Genomic DNA, 19560 nt, shown 5'->3' on the forward strand with positions numbered 1-19560 from the left:
TTGGCTGTCTCTGTTTTATTCGCACAGAGGGAAGAGGGTGAGTCACGATGAAGAGCATGGCCTTCAAAGATACAGGGATCCGGGTACAGGCAAGGGCGTCCGTTCCAAGGCAATGGAAGAGGACACACGTTTGAGAAAGAACTCCCGAACAAGCAGAGTTGTTAGAAGTACAGCGGGCAGAGGTTGAGAACATGTCCTGGGCTTGACAAAGCAAAAGTGGGACATGCCATTGTAAAAGTGAACAGTGCACTGAGTCAGAGATGAACGTAAATGGGTTCTACAGGGACAGCGCGTTTTCGAGGAAGATCCTCTAATGATTCTGCTAATGATCCAGACCCTGAATAGACTATCCGACTGTGGGTGTTTGGACTCTTGATGTGTAAAGGAGAAGACAGGGGGGCCATTTGGGACAAATGTTCCAGGAACAAGGATGCCCGAGGGACTAGATCAGTCTGGGTTCATATGGAGGATGAATGACTGTTAGGTGTTTAAGGTCTCTTTCTACAATGTCTTTTATGCGGAACCTCGCCATTCAGCAGAAAACCTATCCCATACCACACACACTACACATATTAGCCAAATGAATGAGTGATAAGAGAATCAATAGATTCGGCAAACTTTTGTTTAGGGAAATGGAACCAAGAAGGAAAGGCCACGGACGCCATTCTTGTTCTCGGTTATGTAGGCCCAGCCGCCTTAAGAGAGAGTATGCGAGAAATGGTAGCTCTTTGGGGGGAGATTGGACAAAAGGGATGGATCTGGTATTTTATGTATCATGTTTGAGATGCTTATGGAACATCCAGGTGGAGAAATCTAAGTAAACCATGATGCATGGCTCCAGATCTCAGGTCAGGGTCCGGTCTGACTGTCCTTAGTGTCCAGGATGCCTAGACAGTCACAGTAGGAGATAAAATCACACAATTTGAGTAGAGGGACTGAGTTGAACTAAAGGCTGAAGAAACGGCTCTGAAGACCCAACTGGGTTTGCAATTAACAGGGGAAGGCAGCCTCATGGAGAAATGCAACAGAGGGTTAGGAAGGAAGCCAGCATGGTGGTCAGAGGCTCCACAGTGGAAAACATTCTTGAGTCAGACAAAACCAAAGAAACAGAAACAGATTTTCAAATTGTCTGTCACCGTGGCATCACCCCCATTCCAATCCCAAGGATTTAGGGGCAGGATTCACATTTTCAGAATCTCTAAAAACATGACCTTGCACCTTTGTTTGTATAATTCCAATTATGAGAGACTCACTACCTTATAGGGTGACCCACAATAAAATGTTTACAGGGGAAATGAAATAAAAGTTGACTTATTTTATTCCAGCTTTTATTTGGGCTTCTCTATATAGAAGTTGAGCGAGTCGTTTATTAAATGATACCCCATCCAGGTAAATGAAATAGAGAAGGCATTCCTTATTCAAAGCACATATCCCACCAGGGAAAACTACCCAAACTGCAGGATGCTGACTTAATAAAGGGCGCAGATGAGACCATCGATAGCAAGTTAAGTCTACCCCAAGAGAGTTAAAGCAATGAAAATGCACTTTTTAAGAAGCAGGAGAGAGAGGCCGTGGGAGGAGCAGTGCACACAATCTACTAAATGAAATTAATGATGACTCTTAACTGGCTGTTCTCCTGAATTCATTTTAGCATTGGCCTCAGACAAAGAAAATAAAAGAACAAGTCTGGATAATTGGAAAATAACATAAACATATTTTAAAAATAGATGATAAAAATGAAAAGCCTGACTTGAATGGTTAAAACCGTGTCAGTTGATTCCCCTCTGATGCACGTTAGGCTTGATCCGGCGTTCAATAGTTTCTGCATATTTTTGGTTTTTGTTTGTTCAATTGAGGTTTATCTCAGATGTGTTACATCATTGGGGGGCTCACCCTGTTGAATATTTGTCATATGTTTTTCAGTATACAAAAGCCAGGATTGAGGAACCTATAGGCACAGCAAGTAGAATAAGGGTTTCTTGGGGTGGGGGGAGGGGGTGCTTACCGTGGCAGGGGTGGGGAGGGGGCAAAAGGCAGCTGATGTCAAGGAGTTAAGGAAATAAAAGAATGTTTTGAAACTGATTGTGGTAGAAATTGTATACTTCTGGATGCGATTGAACGATGTTATGATATAATGTCTGAATTAAGTCCCAATAAATTAAAAAATAAATTAATGAAAAGTTGATAATAATAACCTCTATATGCTTAAACATGCAACTTGAGAGATTTGCTGCCATGTAGTAGTGGAAAACTGAAGAGAGAGTGTCCATGGTGTTCATGAGGTGCTGAAAAACCCAACTTTCACATAACTATGCATCCCATATATCTCCCCATTATCATCAAAGGATGCATTGTTCACTAGCCTCACCCTACAACTGGCTATTGAAATTAAAATTTATTCACATGAAAGTACAAAAGTAAAAAATTCAATTTCTCAGTTTTACTAGGCACATTTCAAGTGTCCAATTGCCACCCATAAGCTATTCTATTGTTGGGCAATGCAAATTGATCTTATTTCCAGTGATATACAATGGCCTATTGGACATTGTCCTGTGCATTGGATCTCACAATCTCCAGAAATTGTCAAAAGGTCAATAGTGTTGAGTAATCCCTGGTATCCCAAGGTTTCTCCCTTCTCCCTCCCTTCCTTCTTTTCGCACTTCTGAGATGGTTAAAAGGCACGTAACTGTCTTTGTAAGCATTAAACGGTGAGCTACTACTGTGCCCTGATATTAGCCTCCATTGGGTTTCTACTTTGCAGCCAATGGCCATTATGTTCTTCGACACTCTCTACTGTGTTTGCATCACTGGCGCTTTGCCTACATTTGCCTTTTATCGAGAAAAACAAAGCCAGAGTGGAATAAGGATGCTAGATGGTTAACGAGGCTCATTGCCTCCTTAAATGACTGGAACACGAGTTTCACAATCCTGTCTCAGCAGAATTATGGATGACTTCAAGTGTCATACTTCGTCTGAGTTACCACTGCATTGACAAAGTGCTTAGTGAAACAGTGGCAGTCCGGGATATGCTGTATCAATAACCACATCATGGAGCCCCTACAAGGTGCCAAAGAGCTAGAGTAAGTAAATGCACAATGTAAGCTGTAAAGCAACGATACACATACTGGTATTTTTATTGTGAAATAGCCTCTAATTGCATCTTTACCGTAATGAACAAATCAGCAAATAGGTGTTGAGGGCCTGAATTAGCAGATCAGTTATCAAAATAGATGAGGCATTCACTGCCTAATCATGCATGGCTCTATTCTTGCTATTGAGAGGATTCTTTTTGGCTTACTCTGTGGGAGAAAGGTGGGGCTTTCTACTCCCTTAAAGAGTTGCCATCTCGGGGCAGCCCTGGCCTGTCCTAAAGGGATGCTATGAGTCAGCATTGACTCAAGGGCAGCGAGTTTGGATTTTAGACTTCTATACCTACTCCCATAAACTTTAGTCTGGGAAACCCACAGGGGCAGTTCTACCCTGTCCTATAGGGCTGATATAAGTCAGAATTGATAGGGGTGAGTGTTTTTTTTTTACTTCACAAATCGTAGCTATAATTTCAATCTTGGAGTTGATTCGTTCTGGGTACTTGAAACTTTCAGCTGTTTTCTTGGAGAAAGGCCTGGCGATATGTTCTCATAAAGATCACAGCCTGGGTAAACCAATGTGTCACATAGAATCCTAATGAGACAGGATCAACTCCACAACACACAAGCTTACAACGGCATTCTCAGGTGAGTGTGGAATAGCAAAGTGATGGAGAACCATAGGCTCTTGAAGTAGAAGCCAGTGACCTTACAATGGCTTTCAAGACCATAGACCATTGGTTCTTGACCTGTGGTTGTGACCCCTTTTGGGGCTGAATGACCCTTTCACAGGGTCACCCAATTCATAACAGTAGCAAAATTACAGTTATGAAGTAGCAGCAAAAACAATTTTATGGCTGGGGTGTCACCACCACATGAGGAACTGTATTAAAGGGCCGCAGCATTAGGAAGGTTGAGAATCACTGCCATATACAATCTATATCCTGGTACCTGACTGTCCTGGTTCCTTAGAACTCTTTCCTTAACTCCCACTAGTCCAGCTGTTGGCCTCCCGGTCTTAGTCACACCAGGGATCTCTTTGTAGAGGTTTTTCACTGTAAAGTCTTGTCTGCTTCTTGGGGTAGCGTGCCACATAGCCAGTCCCTCCACATTGCTCTGATTATCGTTCACCATGTCACTCATCACCCTTTATACCTCCTTTTCATGTCTCCAGGAGCTCTGGTGACACAGCGGGTTAAGCTGTTGTCAGCCTGCCATTACAAGAACATGAGTTGAATTCCATGAAGACAGGTAACTTTGACAGTTTTGTTCGCTGATGCACATAGAACACTCAGGACAGTGACTAGCTCACAACAAGCTTTTAATAAACGTTACTTAACTTTAGCAGATTAGACAGAAATGCACGCGGGGTTAGCATGTGTCCTGGAGCCTATAGGTGACACTATTCCCTGTTTTGCTTCACGATGCTATCGCTCAAACTAGAGAGGACCAATGAGCCTTCCAGTGAACTTTGGAACAAGGGAGCTTCAAAATGACTGTGGAGAATTTCGTTATGTTTTCATTCCATTTTACCATGAATGTTTTGAATCCCCTGGTAAAGACAATTAAGCAAGGGAAATTCTGATGTCTTTGGAAAATATCTTGAGTGTTAACATCCATCAAAGCTCATTTTAGATCATTAGTGAGTCATTGAATCAATGTTAAAAGAAAATGTTCAGAGATTAAGAAAGTTATTGCTAGTGGATGTCAAAGGACTATGAAGAAAAAATGACCCCTGAATCTGTTCACTCTTCTAGGGATCTGAGCAGATTCAAATAGCTCCTTGAGAAATTCTTGACATGTGCTGCCTGCACCATCTTCATGGAGTGTCATTCCTCACTGTGTGTGTCTGGGATCATAGAGCACCTGATCGCCCTATCAAGACATGCCCTCCCCCGCCCCCATTACACCAACCCCCCTCTCCAGCTTTCTCATTTCTTTGAAGGACTAGCCCTTCTTCAATTGTGTTACTATGCATCTGTGCAGGCATTTTTTTATCTGCTTGCTTCAGGAGACAGAGGATTTGTGTTAGTCTCATTTTTGTTATATTCCCTGCATCTTGACAAGGCCTGTCATATCACAGACTTTCAAGAACCATAAATCAAATGAGTTACACACATTTTTCCATGTGTGTGTGTGTTCGCGCGCGCGTGAAAGAATCGGTGAACAATGAAGATCTGTATTTCTGCGCACACACACATTGTCTTCCCCCACAGAATCAAACCACAGGTTAGGGATTTAAACTCTTCCATCATTTTGTTCAATCAAAATCCACAGATAAATATGGGTTGAAAATAATAGCAGGTCACTTTAGTTTTTAGAACATGCATAAGGTAGTGAGGATAGAAGGCAAAGTTAGTAGCAACAGATTGTTTGGCCACAAAATGCTAAAGATGGTTTGTGCTACAAAACTGGGATGAAGTAGGGGGTCATTTTCAGGGGTTGAGATACCCAAGAAAGCCTGCATGGGGAACGTGGGACTTTGAGGGAAAGTTCTTACATCCTTTAAATGCTCCTGCATTTCCTCCTGACAAGTCCTGATAGACTGCATTTGATGGCAGTAGACCTGGTTTGCGTTTTGCCTCTCCCCCGGTGGGCCCCATGTGAGCTCTGTCTAATCTTAATTCTTGGCATCCATATTAACTAACCCAACTCTCCCTCATAGTATCACATATATTCCAACTTTTCAAATTTAATACTCACTTAATATGCAGTTTCCTTTGGAAGCCCATCTTAATGAATTCCTTCTGATCCTTAGTATATGAATCTAGTCCAAGATATTCACTATTTATGGTACATACAGGATCTGCCCCTTCATTGTGAGTAGCTGGGGAAACAGACATATGAATAACCATAAACCATAACCTAGGAACGTACTAATCTGTATAACAAAGCACTATGGGAACAACAATGATGCCACTTTGAAGACTAACATGTGCCTGTCCCATGTCATCACATTTTCAGTGGCCTGATATGTGTGTGAAAGTTAAGCAAGAAATAAAGAAAACTGAGTAAAAATTGGAGTATAGTGGTGAATAATATTAAATATACAGTGTACTTCCAGAAGAACAAACACGTCTGTCTTAGAAGGAGTCCAGGCAGAATTCTCCTTAGAAGTAAGGAAGATGAGGCTGCATCTCGTGTACTTCAGACATGTTAGGAGCCCGAGCGGTGTAGTAGTTACACACTGGACTGATAATTGCAAGGTAAGCAGTTGGAAACCACCAGCCACGCTTAGAGGAAAGGACTGGCTTTCTACTCCAGTCCAGACTTGCAGTCTCAGAAACCCATAGGGGCAGTTCTACTGTGTCCTGTAGGGTCACCATGAGTCAGAATCAACTCCATGGCAGTGAGTGCATTTTGGACATGTTATCAGAAGGGAGAATGCACTGGAGAAAAGCATCGTGCTCAGTAAAGTGAGGGGTCAGTGAAAGAGAGAAAGATCCCCAATGTGAAAGATGGACATCAGGGCTGCAGCAATGAGCTCACGCATAGGATGGTACAGGAGAAGGCAGCATTTCATTCTGTTGTACATTGGATCACTATGAGTAAGAATGAATTCCACTGTACCTAAAAGCCAACCTGAAATAGAAACTGATAGGAGGGATTAACCCATTTTCCAGGGAAGACAGGAAACATTGAGGTCAAGAAGTGAAACATCCACGATGCTTTGCCTGTTTGGGATGGAAGACACAGACAGAGGGAAGAGTATTAAGAACAGAGACATGAAAATGTGTCGCAAGTTGAGTAGGTTTGTGAATTGATCCATAGCATAGAGGAGGTGGAAATTAGATTAAAAGTATGTTTTTGGAGCCTAGTTGATAAAACTTTGGGTGTCTTGCTACAGAGTTTGAATGTTTTGCTTTGGGCATGTGGGAGACCTGTTTTAAGGGAAGAAAGCGACATAATCAATTCTGGGATTGGATGAGTAACTCCACAGGGGAGGAGTGGGACCAGAGGAGATTAGAAACATATCGATCACCCCAGGGATCATAACTTTTAGAGCATTTTAAAACGATTGTTGAAAATGCTCTGATGTTAAAATCAAAAAGCTACTCTAGGAAGTGGAATTTTAGAAGAATATAATCTTCAGGTTGGGTTCCTTAATCTCTTTTAAGGCCAGCATTTATTTTACTTTTGTGATCATTTTGAGGGATTTAAAAAACACTTTTAAGTTTGTTAAAATATTTGCTCGTTATGTTCAATGTTGAGTTTTTTCCTTGCTGGGCAATAAATCCATGGAATTATTGCAATAATAAGGATGCCGTGGATAAAAGAAGGGGAAGGAACATAATACTGTTTGCAAGTGTCTTACATACAAGATGTTTTTGAGAGAAAAAAAAGGCTCTTGCTTTTCCTCTTTACAAAGACCCCGAAGAAGACATTACTATGCCCGTCTTACATGCATGGCTAGTGGAACAAAGAATTTAAGGAAATCGTCTAATGCCCTACAGTGACAAATGGAGAAATGGAATTCCAGCCAAAGTTTAACGGAATCCAAAGCTCATTTAGTTCCAATATATTGACTTTCATTAAATAAGTGCTGAGCATCTACTCTGTGCTGATCGTGGGGACCAGGCTGTGAGAAGAAATCATGAACGAGCTATGTTTTCTTCCCTTTCACCCTCCCTACTCCGCACCCACCCAACGCCCTCTTCACTCTTGCAGCCACATTTTGTGGCTCAGCAAGCTGGTCTTTATCATCTACTTCAACCAGATTCCTTTGCCTCCTGGCTATAAGTTAGGTTCTGGCACCAGGAGTCATGCATAGGAAATTAGAGAGAAGAACGTTTATGTCCCAGCCTCCCTCCTTTCCTCTCTCCCTATTTTGTCATGACTCTTCTGTCAGTAAGATCTCTGGTGGTTACAAGATGGGCTTTGAACCTAAAGATCCACAGTTCAAAACCACCAGCCACTCTGAAGAAGAAAAATGTGGCTTTCAATCTCCTTAACAGTTATAGTCCCAGTAACTCACAAGGGCAGTTCTACCCTGTCCTGTAGGGTAACTGTGAGTCTGCATCAACTTGATGGCAGGGAGTAAGCTTCTGCCAGTGCCCATGTTCCTCCATCTTCCTGTTGCGCAGGCCCTCTCCTAGAGTCCAGGTCCCCACAGGCTGGAGGCTCTGATTACATGGTTCTACGGTCCCTATCCTTCAACATGAACATGGCAACAGTTCCCCACTGTTAGCACCCATAGTGCTTCAACCCACCATTTTGGTTGCATTAACATTGTCTGTACCACCATAAACTCTTCCATTAACTCTCTTCAGCTAAGCCTTACAAATACACCGTTGATTTTGTTCTGGTACCTGTTATATAGAATGGAGATGTTCCCCCAAATGCTATCTTGAAGCCCCAATCCCTCATCTCATGAATGTGACCTTGTTTGAAAGGAGGGTCTTTAAAGATGTTACCAGACAAGTTAACATGATATACCACGATCGGTAGATTTTAATCCCTCCTGAGTGGCGTCCTTACAAAAAAAAGGGGGGGGGGGGGGAAGAAACATAGAGAGAAGGAGAGAAGATGGCCGTGAGATAACAGTTGTGCTACGTCTACCAGCCAAGAGACCCTTGGGGCTTCCACAAGCTGAGAGACACAGAAAGGATCTGTCCATGGGGCCTGAGAAGAGCACGTGGCTCTGCTCATATGATCAGGATGGAGGACTCACTGGTAGACTGAGACGCAGTGCATCCCTGTTCTTCTGCGCTACCCAGTGTGTGATCTTTGCTTAAAGGAACTCTAGGCACCAAGTACAGACACACTTCAGAGAGGCTGCTGAGCGGGTCCACTGCAACACAGTAAATATCGCATGAAAGAAAGGCACATGTTATTGCATTTGTGCATTGCCAGTGCACATAAAAGTGACATCGATTTACCCTGTCGTCTACGGAGTGTGCAGTAGATTATGTGAAAGCTTGTAATATTGCGAGAATTGCCGAAATGTGACACAAAAGGGAGCACCTGCTGTCGGAAAAATGGCTGTGATAGACTCACTCAATGCAGAGTTGCTACAAACATTCAATATGATAAATCAATAAAAATTTAGTTATCTATGAAGTGTGACGGACTGAAGCGCAGTAACAGGAGGTATGCTTGTTCAGAGCCTCGCCGATCCAATCAGTTATACTGCTCTGGAAGCTGTATGAAAACAGGGAGCATGGCTGCCTAGCTTGCTGATTCTTCATCAACAATAAAGGACAGTAGGTAGAGACGCGGACAACCTGATAAACGTGTATCTCATCATTCACCATTTCCAAGTTTAAATGCATCTGCCTACTTTGCTCTAATATTCAGAAAACCCTTTTTTTCCTTTCTTATCAGCCATATTTGTGCTCAACCAATCTGTGTTGTAAGAAGCATAGCCTATATCCTCCTTAGAAGCAAGAATGGCAAGACTTTGTCTTACATACTTTGGGCGTATTATTAGGAGGGATCAGCCACTGGAGAAGGACGTCATACGTGTCTGAGCGGAGGTTCAGGAAGAAGAAGAAGATTATCAATGAACTGGATAGGCACAGTGAGCCCAGCAAAGGTTCAACCACAGCAATAATGGTGAGCATGGGGCGGGCAGGACCTGGCCGTGTTTCTTTCTAGAATACATAAGGTTGCCATGAGTCAGAACCCATTCAACAGGACCTAACAACTAAAACATATCTGCGTCCAGATTTCATATTGAACTGTATTCCACTGATGACCATTGAAGAGTCAAATGTGGAGGGGAAGTCCCTCTACTGGAGTGGTTGGGAAATGAGATGACCTGGTTAAATAAATGTCAATCAGAAGAATCCTGGCATGATGAATATTCGCAACCTAGTTAGGTTTCTGCCACCTTATAGCAATGTCAACTTAGGTACGTCCTTCAAGCATTCTGGGTCTCCCTTTCTGCACTTGTCAGTCCCTAACTGTATAAGATGCAACTGAAATCACTTCCGTTTACTCTTGGCTTGTCGCTAATGGAAAGAATCCTCTTCCCCTACAAGGACTTCACGTACTTTCCCTGGGAGCTCCCAAGGAGACCAAGCTCCTCTGGGCCAACTTCCCTCCTACTTCAAATGTGTGTTTGCAGCGCTTGTCAGCCTCAGCCCTCCTCGATGAGAAGTCCCAGCCATATGTTCTGAGGTGCTCGGCCTTGACAAAGCGCTGTGAGCAGATGGGCCCATGGGAAGGATGCCGAGCCCCTGGCACAAGCAGCTCCTAGAACCTGGATGTTCTCTCTGTGCAGTGAGGCTTCTCTGGATGATAGTAACAGGGATGGTGTCAGGGAGAACCAGCCTTGTTAAAAATCGGCTCTCACCCATGTGCAAGCTGTATGAAAGCCTGCATCCCGGGAAAGGGTCTCGTGATCGGAATTCCCAGGGAAAGGAGCTGGGAGCACTTGCTCCTGTAAACACATGTGGGGCAGTCGAAGGGATTTTACATATGTGTGTGCATGCATGCTTGCCTGTGCATGTACAGGAGTCACTTATAAATGTGCCTTTTAAATAGTTTTATCTTTTAATAGCCAATTATTAGAAGCCCTAATTTTATCCCATTAAGACCTAGACTTTGGCACAATAGATAGGAGATGAATGTGGGAAAATTGAATTTTACAAATTCTGAAAGAGCAGGCAGATCAGCCAATACTAATAATATTTAGGAGTTGCTTATACTACGTCTGATTCTAAGCTATAGCTCCACACACCCCTGGCCTGCAGGAAAAATCTGGCCCACCACTGTGTCTTGTGAAGAAAGCTTTATTGGAACACGGCCATGCACATGTGTCCATGTGCTGTTCAAGAGCTTCAGTCCATGAGTGCTTTCCCACTCCAGCAACTATGTTGGGTAATTGTGACCAAGATCACCTGGCACTCAAAACCAAGACTGCGTGCCATCTGGTCTTTGTTACAAGAAACTTGCCAACCTCTAAGCATTGGTGACTCTAAGTACCACCCACCAAAAAGAAAAACAGACCAACAAACTCACTGCCATCAAGTGGATGCAGACTCATAGTAAATCCTGTAGGATAGGAAAGAACTTCCTCACTAGATTCCCAAGGTGGCTGTACATTTTTTGGGGGAGCAGAAGATATCACCTTTGTTTCAGTGTGGCTGGTAGTTTTGAACCGCTGACCTTGAAGTTAGCTAGCTAAGGCATAATCCAGTACACCAGCAAGGCTCCTTTCTCTAAGGACTGCCTGTGCTGTATGTCATTGCCACCTTGCATTCACTTCTGAAGGCAGTTACCTTCATGTCACAGATGAGAAGACTGAGAAGGAATAAAGCTAAGTAATTCGCCTCAAGTCTCATAGCTAGAGTAAAATATTTAATTTCTGAGAGCCTAAGCCAGCACTTATGTAGCCCTTTTTTAAAAACATATTTGGTGCTGTTAGATGCCATCAGGTAGATTTTAGACTCCTTGTGGCCCCTTAGGAGCCCTGGTAGTATAAGGGTTATACATTGTACTGTGGTCCTCATGGTTGGCAGTTCGAAACTACCAGTCTCTCCTCAGGAGAAAGACTGAGCTTTCGACTCCTATAAACAGTAGCAGTTTTGGAAATTCAAGTGGGCAGTTTTCTCCTATCCCATAGGTTGCTATGAAGAGGCATCCACTCAATGGCAGTGAGTTTTGAGTGGACCTGTGTGACAGAATAGAACTATCTCAAAAGGTTTCCCAAACTATACTCTTTGTGGATCACCTGGTCGTTCCTGCAGAGCCTCTGGGTGGGTTTGAAGAGTCACCTTTAGATTAGGTCTCCTTTGAGATGTATTCAGCCTGTGAAAATCCACAGTGTCTAGAAAGCATTGGTGTTGTGGTTAGGTGTCATCGAGTCGGTTTGCACTCACAGAGGCCTGGTGTACAACAGAAGCAAACACTACGCAGTTGGCATCCCCCAACTGTGCTTGTTGGAGCCCATGCACATCGACACTGTGTCAATCCATTCATGGAGGACCTGCCTCTTTCCAACGGCCGCTCCACTTCACCACATGACTGGTCTCTCCAAGCACATGCCCGAAGCGCCTGACACAAAGTCTCATCATTTACTTTGACTCCTGGCTGTGCTGCTTCCGAGTCAGACGTGTTTGTTTCTTTGGCAGTCCGTGCCACTTTCTCTCTTCTTATTTTTAAATCATTTTACTGAGTGCTCATACAACTTTTATGACAATCCATACATATATCAGTTGTGTAAAGCACATCTGCACATTCATAGTCCTCATCATTCTCAAAACATTCGCTCTCCACTTAAGCCCCTGGCATCAGGTCCTCACTTTTTCCCCCTCTCTCTGTGCTCCCTGCTCCCTCATAAACCCTTGATAATATTTAAATTATAATTTGACATATCTTACACTGTCCAACATCTCCCTTCACCCAATTTTCTGTTGTCCATCCCCCAGAGAGGAGGTTATATGTAGATCCTTGTAATCAGTTCCCCCTTTCCACACCATGCTCCCTCCATCCTCCCAGTATTGCCACTCTCACCACTGGTCCTGAAGGGATCATCCACTCTGGATTCCCTGTGTTTCTAGTTCTAGTGTACATCTTCTCGTCTAGCCTGATTTGTAAGGTAGAATTGGGATCATGATGGGGGTGGGGGGGTAGGGGAGGAGGAATCATTTAGGAACTAGAAGAAAGTTGTATATTTCATCATTGCTGCACCACACCCTGACTGGCTCATCTCCTCCCTGACACCCTTCTGTAAGGGGATGTCCAGTTGCCTACAGATGGGTCTTGGGTCCCCACTCCGCACTCCTCCTCATTCACAATGATTTGATTTTTGTTCTTTGATGCCTGATACCTGATCCCTTTGACACCTCGTGATCACACAGGCTGGTGTGCTTCTTCCATGTGGGCTTTGTTGCTTCTCAGCTACATGGCCGCTTGTTTACCTTCAAGGGTACTTTCAATATTTATTGCCAACAGCATAGTTCAAATGTATTGATTTTCCTTAGTCTTCCTTACTCAATGTCTAACTGTCACATGTATAAGAGGTGATTAAAAACACCACGGCTAGGGCCAGGCATACCTGAGTCCTCAAAGTAGCCTCCTTGCTTCCACGCGTTAGCAAGGTTTTGTGCAGCAGACTTACGTAATACAATGCGTCATTTGATCTCTTGACGGATGCTTCCCTGAGCATGGATTGTGATTCCAAGCATGATGAGATACTTGCCACTTTCAATCCTGTTTTCCCACCGATCATGGTGTTACCGATTGGTGCAGGGATGAGGATTTTCCCGTTCTACAGCCAACTGGAGTCTAAGCGGGCACGGAGAGTCTTTACTTTTAACCGACATTGTCCATCATTTCATTAGTCTTTTTCCAGGTTCCCTGATTCTGAAAGTCTCTTTTTACCTATCCTGGCTCTCCTCTGCCACATTCCTTGATGCCCCTGGCCTCAACAGTCGTTCCATAAAGGTTTCCTCAAGATGTAGCTGAGAGGGTTTGAATCATAGACAAGTAGATAAATTAATCAATCAATCAACCAATCAATTAAAGGATTCAAGGAATCTTTCCTTGCAGAGTCAAACATCTACAAAACAATCCTTCATTTTCCCATAACTCTCTGTGGTTATTGAGCTAAAATAGTTTCCATTTCTTTGTCTTGCTTTGGCTTGTACTATACGAGTTTTCCTTCCTTTTTCCTAATTTGGAACACCCAGGCAACCAAATGGAAACAGGTAGATCTGGGGGCCAAGAAAGGGGGTGGAGGTTGATAGAGATGCTGCACCATGACAGTACATAATAAATCAATGCAGAATTATGTTATTTTATATTAATTTTCCATTTTTTAAGTAGGAGGGCAAGAATTTGCATTGATCCTGGCATGCTCAGCCCCTGTTCTCGACAGAGGCCATTGTTCAGAGTGTTGGCACTGAGTGATATTTTCATGAAAGTTTTGTTGTTGCTGTTATTGTTGTTAATTGTCTTCAAATAAAGTCCAATCCACAGTGCCCCCAGGTGTGCAGAGTACAACGATCCCATGGGATTGTCAAGGCTGTGACTTTTCCGGAGCAGATCTCCAGGCTTGTCTGCCGAGAGTCTTCTTCAACCCATCAACCATTTGGCTAGGGGTTAATGCCTGACCACCTGCACCACCAAAGGAATTCCCAGAGTGTAGCTTGAAAAGCATTGCTTGTGACTTGGGAGCTTTATGATGCAGCATGGAGAAAGCTCCCAGTCCTGGTGCCTGGAACACAGATGTTGCTCAAGAAATTGCAACAATAATAATGAGGATGTGGATGATGATCCTTCTTACACTTCCTATCAGTGATTTTTCCATGAAAGCATGTTGGCAGTTCTCCAGGCATGCGTTCTTTAAGCAGTGGAGGCGCTACTCACTGGTGGTGATGCTCTCTTTCTGGAGACATCTTCTGCCCATCCATAGGTGATGTTGCAGACAGAGGAATCTTCTGCACTAGTGATCAGGTAATGCATTCTGTCTCCCTTGGGCCCTGCTCCCATCAGCACAAGGGCTGAGCAGGCGACATTCTGTCACAAGTCCACTGGCTGCTCCCATGACATAACTGTCTCTCAAATTCTATACTCAGTTCATCTCTCACTGACTTGTGATTTCAATCGTTTACTTTTGGGGTTCACTTCTTAATTCTTTCTCCACACTGCTTTCTGAATGTGGAGAAGTCCTGTCCAACCTCACAGGCTGCTCTTGCCCGTTTATAAATTCCAACTAAACTTCAAAGCTCAATCCCACTGTCAGATCTTCTGGGAAGTCTTCCTGGATTTATTTTGCTTTGTACTATTTCAGTGCTTCTCATATGATTATATAGGTGAATGTAATGTGGCTCACAGTTATTCGCTTTATTGTCTGTTCCCTGTATTAGTCAATGCACTTCATTAGCGTAGACATACCACATATGCTTGAGTATAAGCTGAGTTTTTCAGTGCATTTTTAATGCAGTTTTTGTGGTAGAATTAGGTGCCTCTAGCCAACCAGACACCCCCTTACTGAAGGGTTGTGGGGAGGAGATGAACCAGTCAGGGTACAGGGTAGCAACGATGAAACATATAACTTTCCTCTAGTTCTTAAATGCTTCCTCCCCGCCCCCTTCACTATCATGATCCCAGTTCTACCTTGCAAATCTGGCTAGACCAGAGGACGTACATAGGTACAGATAGCAACTGGAAACACAGGGAATCCAGGGTAGATGTTTCTTTCAGGACAAGTAGCGAGAGTGGCGATGCCTGGAGGGTGGAGAGACTGTGCGGTAGACTCCTCCCTGGGGGATGGACAGCAGAGAAGAAGGTGGGGGTTGGGGGGAGACATCGGACAGTGTAACATATGACAAAATAATAATTTGTGAATGATGAAGGGTTCGTGAGGTTGGGGGGAGTGGGGAGGGAGGGGGGAAATGAGCAGCAGATATCAAGGGCTCAAGTAGAAGGCAAATGTTTTGAGAATGATGATGGCAACAAATGTACATATGTTCTTGACACAATAGATGGATGTATGGATTGTGATAAGAATCGTACAAGCCCCCAATAAAATGATTTTAAAAAATTAGGTGCCTCTGCTGATATTTGGGTTGGCTTATACTCGAGTACATATGGTAGTCTCAACTAGCACATAACTAGAAATGGTTGGTTGAACTGAGCTTCAGTGCCTTGGTTTATCAAATATAAATTTGGATTTTAGAGATTCTTAGGAGGAGTGATAGTGTCTATGAGAGCACTTTGTGCTGCCACATACACTTGCGTGAATTAGGATAGAAGACTGTGAGAGGAATCCACACAGTTGCAGCAACGATGGGCTTGAACTTCACAAGGATTGTAAAGATAGCATAGAACAGGGCGTCATTTTGCTGTTCTGTACCCAGAATCTCTGTGAGTTGCATCCAACGCAAGGGTACCCAACAACAACAAATGTAGGTGGAATGTCATTAGCATATATATAGCAATGTCAGAAGAATAGCTCGCTACCTATAATTACGTAGTCAACTTTTTAAGATTTTGTTTCTTCTCTATGCCTTTCTGGGTTTACTTTTCCCTAATTTTTTTTACCATAATTGTATATTAGAGGCTTCAAAAATGTCCCTGTTGTGTTGTTAGGTGCCATAAAGTCAGAATTGTACCACCCATTCTTGAAGGCCCCCTTGTGTTAATATGCATCCAAGGGAAAATATGTAATTCTAAAGCTGTGCTTCTAGGAATTTGTTATCAGAGGAGAAAATGTTTATTTGGAATGAAAAATTCTCTGGCAGACACTGTTGGTTGGATGAGGCTAGATCTGCTTCGTTGGGTTTCTATGATTTTAAATCTTTATGGGATCAGACAGTTTCATCTTTCTCCCTTGGAGAGGCTTGTAGGTTCAAGCCACTGACCTTGTGATAGAAACTCAGCACATAGACCAATTCTACCAGGGACCCTTTACAAAGACTAGGAAAACTTCTTAGGTTGTTTTGTTTTTTAATGGTGGGCACGCCACAGACAAGAGCAATAAAGTATTAGAGGAAGTCTGATGGCCTTGACTGACATCATTCCCTCCCACCTCTCCCTGCCTGGAATACAGCTGAAATGCCTGGAGCTGTGGCAGCCATAGGACAACAAGGAGGCCCAAAGCACAAAGAGCCAAGGGAAGCTTTCTTTGACTGAGAGAATGAAAGAACAAAAGAACCCGAGTCTTTGATGCTCTCACTGAGTGCTGCGCCCATCCATTTTCTACTTCCAGGTGCCTGGTTATTTAGAGAAAATACCTATATAATTTAAGATCTTGTAAGCTGGATTTTCCAAATAGATAGTCAAAGCATTCCTGAGAGTTATATTTCTGTGCAAAATTAACCTCTAATGATATTATAAACAATGGACAATTTACAAAAACGAAAAACCTAATGTTCAACAAAGAAGTTAGTTTTTAAAATTAAGAACCCAAATTGTTAGCTTTTAAAAATAAACTTTCAAAAGGCCATGTAATGTGCTGAAGAAGTATTCACGGTGCAATGTTAAGTGTGAAAAATCAGATTGTAAATTGGTGTAGATAACATAATCTCAATGTTTTTTTAAAAAATGAATGTGAGCATTGTGAAGACACAGATCAATAAAAAAATACATGGTCTATTGTTAATCGCCTTTATATCTGTGTAGGGTAGATTAGGCACTACTCTGTTTTCCAAATGCCTAGAAGTGCTCATATATTTTTTTTCAATTAAAAACATGACATTCATTGTTATTTATAAAAACAACATGTCAGAAAACTGATATCTAGAATATGGACAAGTTCACCATGCAGCAAGTATCAAGTACGTTAATGGCAATTGGTAGGGGGGAGAATGTAACTTGTATTCCCACTCTCTGCATTTCACTAGACCTGTATCCATGCCAACATTGATTAAAACAACCAACGAATGATACTTCAGAGGAATAATAGGATGTTAGGTCTACAAAGAACAATAGATGTTTCCATTTGCTGCTGAATTAAAAGTGAGTTAAAATCCATTAACAGTGAGATGGAATCTTACTATGTTTTTACTCTTCTTCATGAGCCCTCTCAATAGCTCAGAGAGCTGGCAGAAAGCCCAGGTAAACGCATTGTTTTGATGTCCCCTTGGTGCTTTCTCTGCCTCGCTGTTCGTTTTCCTGAGAGTGTGTCTCACTGGTGGCCAACGTCACACGAGGTCCTTGGGGAGAAACAACTTGTTTGGTCGAAGTAGGTGGAACTAAGTGGAGACTGCAGAGACCTCATCTCTGTAACACAGGTCTCTTTCTCCCGAATCAGGGGTGGTATCTCAGGCTTGCCTGGGGGATTGGTCATGATGGCCAAGTCCAGTAACAAAGGCCCAAAGAGGTTATGTTTCCTCCAAGTTGTCTTGTAACCTGAAAAGAGAATGGATCCTGAATAGTTTTCCATTATACAATGTGCCTAGAGCTCATCTCCTCAATGTACATCTTTCACACTTACCAACAAAACCGCTATACCCAAACCAAATGCATTGCCACTGGGCAATTCCAGCGCATAGTGACCCTCCATGACCGGGTAGAACTGCCTCTGTGGGTTGCTAAAATTATAATTCTTCATGGGAGCAGAAAGCCTCATCTTTTTCCTGTGGTGCCGTTGGTGGTTTCAAACTGATGAAACCTGCAGTTAGCAGCCCAACATGTAATCCACGATGCCCTATATTTGGCTTATAATTCAGGTACTTTTCCTCCCTTCAGGAAAAAGTATGTCTTGCAGAAGAGCCTGGCTATCTTGATAATATATTAGTGTATTAGTTACATAATTTCATGTCACCTTGAAAATATATAAAGTGTAGGGCTGGTATCCAGCCTGTCAATCAAGTCGCAGCCTGCTGGTCTCTGTGGTGTGGCCTTCTTATAAGGAGGTCCCCAGAAACCTCCGTCTCTCTCTGCCTTCACCTTCCTGCCTGCTGGCTACCCAGAGAGCTGCAAGTGGCCTGCCAGTTTCCACCGAACTTAGTTCAAAGCAACTTGGCATCCCCTGGCCTGTGATCTTCCTGCCTTCTGCATCACTGCATGTGGCTGCGTGCGTCTGAAGAGGGACTGATGGACAAGTGTCAGACTTGTGGAGTTGATTTGGCCTGGGATGTGATATTGATTTACAATTACTCCATCATATGAAGCTCTCTCTTATGCATGCATGAGTGTCTCTGGATTTGTTTCTCTAGTCAACCTGGCCTAACACAATAGCCCTTGTACCAGTCTCATGTGTCTTTGATGAACCTTACTTAATAAAACAACAGTGAAGTTGTTACTCATATTTGTAGTATTCATACAAATATCAGCCTTCTCTATTGTGAGGCCTGAAAAGAGACCAGTCTACTTTTCAGTATTGCATGCATTATATAATTTAACCTTGAACTACAACAAGCCAATGAAATACACACAATGAGAGATGCATGAAAGGTGGCAAAAAGAGCTAAGTGTTCAGCTCTAATCCAGGTCCAGGAGAGGAGGACTTGGTTGGTGATCATCTTTCATAAGGATTTCAGCCAAGAAAACACCATGGGATAATTATGGTCTTTCACATGAGATTACTATAATTTGAAAGCAACCCAAGGGCACCCAGCAATAGCAACAAATTGATATGAGGTCACGACAAGGGTGAATGCGTGTTTCTCAATCAGGAGCCCACCCTGGATATGCTGATCACTCCCTTTTACCCAGAACCCTTTTCCCTAAACCCACGTCAGGAGGTAATGGGGGTACATTTCCAGTATGTTTGGGGCACTAAGTTTCTTGTCATCATCTGAAAGAAATACAATGGTCTATTTCAAATCAAATGAAATTTTTAGACTCATGGACTCCAATATGATGTGACTAAAGTTCTACGGAACCAAAAGCCTAGAAGAGGCTAGAGAGGGGTATTGTTGCTCTTGCTTACTAATTATCCATTACACATTCTTTTATCTTGGGGATAGTATCGCGTATGTAGAGTTTGATTTTACAACTTAATCAAGTACCTTTCTCTTTGCTAGTCAAGAGGCAGAGACTTTTCATGCATTTTAGTAAATAATTTTATTGGAGGTTC

Source organism: Tenrec ecaudatus, chromosome 5 (assembly GCF_050624435.1).
Source record: "Tenrec ecaudatus isolate mTenEca1 chromosome 5, mTenEca1.hap1, whole genome shotgun sequence".
NCBI classification, from domain to species: Eukaryota; Metazoa; Chordata; class Mammalia; order Afrosoricida; family Tenrecidae; genus Tenrec; species Tenrec ecaudatus.